The sequence below is a fragment of the Melozone crissalis genome, unplaced genomic scaffold (genome assembly GCF_028551555.1).
Source record: "Melozone crissalis strain CALT ecotype California unplaced genomic scaffold, PUWL_Pcris_2 ptg000060l_1, whole genome shotgun sequence".
Classification (NCBI taxonomy): Eukaryota; Metazoa; Chordata; class Aves; order Passeriformes; family Passerellidae; genus Melozone; species Melozone crissalis.
The window spans coordinates 669,498-676,355 of record NW_026535838.1 but is presented as its reverse complement, the minus strand read 5'-3'; positions in this window follow the sequence as shown (position 1 = coordinate 676,355).

Sequence of the window (6,858 nt, the reverse complement as noted above, 5' to 3'; positions counted from 1 at the left end):
GAAAAAAACCTGTGTTCCAAATGCGCCTTCCCCGTGTTTTGTTTACTCCACCTCATTGATGAATGATTCCTTGAAAAGCCATAGATTCTCATTATGTCCAGTACAGGGGGAAATGTCATGTTTTTACCCAGTTGCATGCAGCTAAGTGCAATGAACAGCATCATGAGTGACAGTGTAATTACCAATCACCAAGAAAAGTCTATACAGGTATAATTTAATCCCCCTCATTCATGCTTTACCAGGAACAAACTGTTCCAAACATATTAAAATCTTAATTTTCAAAGATAATACTAGATTTAACAAGATAGCTAAAACCAGAGGGTTTGCATAAAAAGTCAAAAACAAACATAAATGTTTTTATTGCTTGTCTATTACTCATTATCTCTTATCTGACAGTGGACAGCGATTTCCATTTGGCTGTAGAAAGCTGATGTTTTCTGTAGTGTTAGAGCCACGGTGTATTCAAGGTCAGAGCTGGGAACATTCCAACAACAAATCTCTATCGTGGACAGCAATCCGTGGAAAAGAAAGGTACACTCTGAAAAATAAGTTAGCTAATTTAGCAAATAAAATACTATTAGTATTTATACAGAAGAGCAGGGGAAAAACAGGAAGGGGAGAATGGCAATGATTACCTTATTCAGGTTATCTGAGGAGAGCACTGATAGCACTTGACTTGACATCTTAATGGGGAACAGACAATTGTGTTGACTTCATCTGACAACAGCTAATTTGCTGGGGACTTAAACCTAAACTTAGCCTGACTTTAAAAGTTTTGCTAGCAGAAGACGGTGGGAGCAGGCAGAGACAGCAGCTGACTTGGAGGGAAGGGTTGTTCTTTAATCAGGATAGAAAATTTTTGGTGACAGATGAGGCGACAAAGCCTGGTAAAGTACAAAACTGGGAGATGCCTCCCTTGTTATTCAGGTGTGCATTAGCTGTTTCTGCTTGCCCTGGAGGGTTGTAGGAATAAAGCCAACCAAGTTAGGGTAAGGCTGGCTGAAAAATCTGAACAGGCAGATCCTGAAACAGAAAAGTGGAAGAGGAGAAAGAGAGCTGAGAAGAGGAAATTGATGTTTCTTAGAAGGATACATGGTTTATGGTGCTAGTTTGCCCTGTAGCTATAATTACTAAGAAAACACTGTAAGAGTGCTGCGGGGTTTAGCACCTTGAAGATGCTGTGACAAAGAATGTCATTGGAGAGGGATTTTCAGGATTTGGGCGTTTGTGTGGCTGCCTTTGTCAGCTGCACAGAAATCCTCATCCGGAGCTGCTCTCCGGAGGTGCCTGCTGTACGCCCGGGAGCGAGAGTCCCGTGCCAGAGCCTCCCGTGCCCAGGGGCCGTCGCTGTGCCCAGCCCCGTGCTCTTCTGCTTCCGTCGCTTCTGGGACTGCATGTGGCAAACCTGCTCTTTTCCCTACCTTCACTTGTTCTCGGCTGGCTTTGGGGTGATCCTGGGTTACTCTACCCTCTGCTTTCTGCAGATCGTTGTGTCTCCTTTCTCTAATCTCAAAGCAAAATTCATATAAAGAAGCCTTTTGTTAGATTAATTGACATGGTTGGAAAAAGAATAGATGAGCTCTTAAGCAGAGGTCTATTCTGATTACATTTTCAGGACTTTTTTCCGAGTGACTTGGACAATGGCTTACATTGCAAAAGTTGTCTGTTCATCTCCAATTAAATTGCGTGGGTTAAAGTAGATTATCTTTTCTCATATATCTTGTTTTGCTCTTTTTATCATTTGATGGTTTAGCTACAGCATTTCTATATCCTCTTCAGTCCCTGAGCTGTAGTCCTCACCATTCTGTTCCTTATCTCTTCAGTTGTCCCATTGGACGCTGCATTGAAAATTTACAGAAATTCAGAGAATTGGGTTGATCAAGAGAACTAGGTATTTCAAATAGATGTCTCTTAAGTATGTGCTTATTTCTGATTAAGTGGTGGTGAAGTGGTTTTTTTTGAAATTGGGCCTTATATTTGCCTAGGCAAACAATGCTGTAGGCATGAAAATAAATATTTTGTTAAGTGATGTCTGCTGTGAAAAAAAAAAAGGAAAAGTAAATGCAGAATAAACAGAACCTGAGAGGGCAAGAAATGAATGATACGCCATTACCCATGGAGCCAATCAATCTCTTTTCCTTCCTTGAACAGTTCAGTTTAACAAGTTCCTAACACCAAGCAGAGTCTTCTTCAGTAAGCAAGCCATTATTCAAAGCCACAAAATCATTTATAAATTATGTCATTGATTTAATTGAGATGGACACTTGCATAAAAACAGAATATTTCATGCTTCCTCCAAATGCAGTTTTCCACACAAAACCCTGCTGGGAATACTCACATTGGTTTTGGACAGCTGACCCAGTGGATGGATTACCAGCCCTTCTCTGGAGATCCCTGCTTCACCTCAATAACTTAAAATGGATTGGGCCACTGAATTGCACTAAAGCTTGTTCAGTTGTACTAAGGAGCACTTTAGAAGCGTTTAGTCTTTTTAGTTCTGTATCAGTAGCTCATTGAACATGTCCAAAAAAGCTCCTGGAAATTATTTCTTGTGAAAACAGCTGGAAAAAGAGCTTCATTTTCACAAGAGCACTTTTAATCACTACACCTCCTCTTGTTAGGTTTTGCTCAAAAAGATTAAAATTTAGATCTGGTCCCATCAGCGGTCCTAGGTGGAAAACCTCATTAATGTAACATATCTAAGTTTAGAATGATTTTTTTTTTCTTATTAATTTTAAATCCTTTTTTTCTCATTCAGTTGTTTATCATGGTAAAAGGTAATCCATTTGACTGGAGTTCTTTACTCACTGAGTATTTTTGTGCATATTGCTATTTCAGGCCAGTCAAAATTGATTTCTTTAGTGTTGATTCTCAGTGGCTCTCATGAAATTATGGTTATCTTACCAATGGAATCATGTAAATTCTGTTCCTTTTGTTGCAGACCAGTTTCACCTTTTTTTCTGCACAGTTCACTATATTTTTTTCGTAGTATGTAATTGAGATTCTTTTAGAAACTGCTCCAGACATAGAAGTACAGCCGACGTTCTGCTGCAATCTAAACAACCATTTATAAACGTATGCATGAGAAAGGTTCTGCTCTAAGGATGTTCACAGACTCTGGGAGCTGGCAAAAGATAGTTATTCCCTGAGCCTGCTGATTTACAGCAGACAGGAAGGTAGCACTTGAATTGTGCAGCCTTGCAAAGGCTGGTGCCTGTGGAACAAGACATTTATTGCAATATATTCCCTAAAGCTGTTAGAGGGAGCCCTGCTTCCGTCACCAGCCACAATTATTCCTGCAAGTGTCACAAGTGCAGTTCCCACACACACTCAGTTTTTTAATCGAAGTACTTGGCAATAAACCACCAAACACTTCAGAGAGATTATTTATCCAGGCAGAAAGCTCCACGTCCTAAATAGCTAATCAAAGCATGCTTGATGGAAACCAGGAGATACCTGGGCACTGGCATGATCTGCCTGGAGGCAGAGGGTCACACCAGAGCCTGGCGGGCCCACGGAGCAGGGACAGTGCAGTGCCACGTGTGCCTCCAAATTGCCTGGGAAACAAACCAATAACATAACAAGGCTCTTCTCTAGATTTTACACCGCACACATGGGGCTTTTGTGAGACACTTCATAGACTCCTAATTCCTTCTGTTTGGTTTTGGTCATTATTTTTGAAGCACAAAACATACCACTCCACTTCTCTCTTAGACCTCTCAAATGATGTCTCTACATCACTACCATAATCCCCTTTCAAGAATTTGAACAAGCAAGCAGCTGTGCCTGTTACATTTTTGATATATTTTTAAGAACACTGTTGTTTACAACATGAGCGCGTTCCTCTCAGCAAACAGTTCTACTACAATAAATATCTGCCTCTGTACCCAGTGGTTTAGAATGTGTTTAAGTATTTAATGCATTTATTTTTATGATATACCAAATTAGTATAGAATAAAAATGGTTTCAGGTTCTGGGGTTTTTTCAGTCATCCCAACTAAACCAAGTTAATTTAGCTTCTATATTTTTCCATTCATTCACCATTTTGAAAATAATTCTATGCACTAATACCTAATAAAGTAACTGAATTACTAGAATGGCTTATGTTACATCATATCAGGTTCAACAATTTACAGGACAATGAAATAATATATAAGTAATTACATATGTAAGCAATCATGGCTCCTTTCCTTGAATGAGTTCTTGCTGGTGTAGGCTGAGGCTGGCCAGTACCAAACAGACACGATAGAGTGTTTACAATTTCTCATGGGAAGCAAAATCCCAAACTAGGGGAGGGGGTGAGGATGTCAGATCAAATTTAACTATTTCCATTCCTTTCCTTTCTTTTATCTTCCTGTGAACAAAGTGGAGCAGCTGACCTGGCTGATTGCCGGGATCCCCAAGACGCAGGAAAGGCCCCACTGTGGCTGATGGCACTTGGGCCCCACAGGTGTGCCTCGACTGCCAGGTGCCAAGCCAGGGCTTTCAGCTCTGAGACTGCCTTCCCAAAGCACGCTCCTGGGCTCCAGGCTGCAGTCCAGCACTGGGCTTCCTGCAACTTGCTGGCAACTGGCATCCAGAAAACTAAATATGTCATTTTCCTGCCTACCTACCCATATTTGGGCACAGTTAATCCAGAATCATCCACCTGGGGCCATGCTGTGATCTCAGAAATGCTCATGAGGTTGTGGCCTTGACGAGCAGCACCTCAGGGGCTGAGCTCCTCCTGAGCTACCAGAGACACTGCCTGCTCCCAGGATCTGGGGCTGGCTGATGAGCAAGTGCAAGTGGATGAACATCTTCCTTGTTGAACATTCCGAGAAAGTTCCCGAGCAGAATTGCAATCCGGACGGGACGTTACTGTGACTAACACTGTGAACCTACAAAGATTGGTCCTGGCGTTGTGACCCTACAAACCTTGGTCCTAAGTGAGTCCTTCCCTGAGCTGGGGGGCATTTCCCACAAGGATGAACCTGTAAGTTCAAGGATTGTGCACACCTGAGCAGGCTCTGGCTCCATGAGTGTGTGACTGTGAATGTGCTACAGCAAATGGAGTAGGAATGTTGCTCTCTGATTCCTGAATGCACTAGATGCGCAAGTCAGGCCTGTGAGTTACTGTCATCCTTCTAGTAAATTCTACAGAGTCCTTTGTTAAATTCTTTGAATTAGGGTATTAATTCAGTGCCACTATGTTTAAGTGCTGTTAAATCTTTAGGCCTAAATCTTGTGTAAAGTCTGAGGCTACGTTTTGCAGGGAGGTCCATTCTGAACCCTGTGACTCAGTGACAGGGTCTCCCTTATCCCTTTGCATCCTCACCCTTTCCCATTCTTACTCTTTCTCCTGCTCTCAGCCTCCACATATATCACTTTCATTTGATTTTAATTTTAGATTGATTGACTGTCTGCACTTGAACTATGAGTAGTAGAGTGAAACATGTCAATGAACTGTGCTGCACCTTCACTTTTATGTTAAACCTGATTTGGCGATACCTTTTCCAGTGATTCTTTGAGCAACCTAAAAATATCTGTTTGTGACAAACATTTTTAGTTAATTAAAATTGTTATTAGAATTCTGCAACCATGAAACTTTCTCCTGGTACATATCCAGGTAGCCCAACTGTCGGTGAAATACAGGAGAGGGTTATCAAGAAGTATGATAAACAAATATGCCATGTGCATATGCAAACATCTTCTGTGTTTTATAATAAAATTTGTGCTTCATAAATGTGTTGCCTGCTCTGGCTTTCCAGTCTCCTTCATTTTTAGCAGGAACTTCTTCATTCCACAGTTGTTTTTCTATCCAACCAAGAGTATCCATGGTGATGTTTATAGGAAAAAAATCTAATTATCTTCATAAAAGTGTTCTTCCAAGAGCTGGTTTGATATGCGGGGTTTTTTGGGGGTTTTTTTGGTCAATGATTCATGTTGGCTATCAAGCTCAATAGCACAATGCAGGCAAGGATGGAACGAAGAATAAGACAGGGGACATTTAGAGCTGCAAGAACTACAGAAGTGGTACTGTTTCAGCAGCAGGAGTGCTGGTATATACACAAGTGTACAGTGCCTCTCCATCTCACAGAACTAACCCAACAACAGGACTGTGAAGAGCAGTAAACTCCTCAAGAGTGGGTGCTCAGTACACAAGCTTTTCTGAGGCTGCATGGCAAAGACTGAGTATTAAGAATGTGGATGAGGTAGGGGAGAAAAGAAAACAACAATTGTTAGAATCTTACCATGGGCAGAAAAAGCCCCAAAACATCTGTGGACATTCTCCCAACTCAGTTTTTGAAAGAGAAGGTTAAAGAGCAACTGAGGAACCTGCCCTTGGAATGTTGTTTGTCTTAGTGGCTTATTCATACCATTTATCCAGCTCTTAGTCATGACGGCTTCTCATTGATCCTGACGTGCACTTTTAAAAAATAGCAAGGCACAAATCCCCTTCACACTGCTCCTGGAACCTTCTCTCCCTGCAATGCTGAGCTCAGTGCTGTGCAGCTGGGTGCTGTGGCTAGCTGCCCCTTGTACGGCCGTGGTGGCTCCTTTGGCCGCCAGCTCACCCTCACCTGCCCTGCTGCACTCACCTGTGCTCGCACAGCTCGGCGAGGCAGCCGTGATGGGGTCTCACACAGCCCATGTGAGCAGCGAGGACGCCCTGCCAGGTGCCCTCCAAGGAAACCCCCCTGGAGCCTCTGGGGACCATCAGCAGGGCCTGTGGCGCACGGATGCGTGGGAGAACACACCGTGAGCACCACCAGAGGCACACAGCAACTGCAGAGAGCAGAGAGCAGAGCGCAGCACAGGGATGGCAAGGGTCAGGCTGGCTGCTCCAGGGCAGCCGTGCTTGGGCGACCTGCAGAC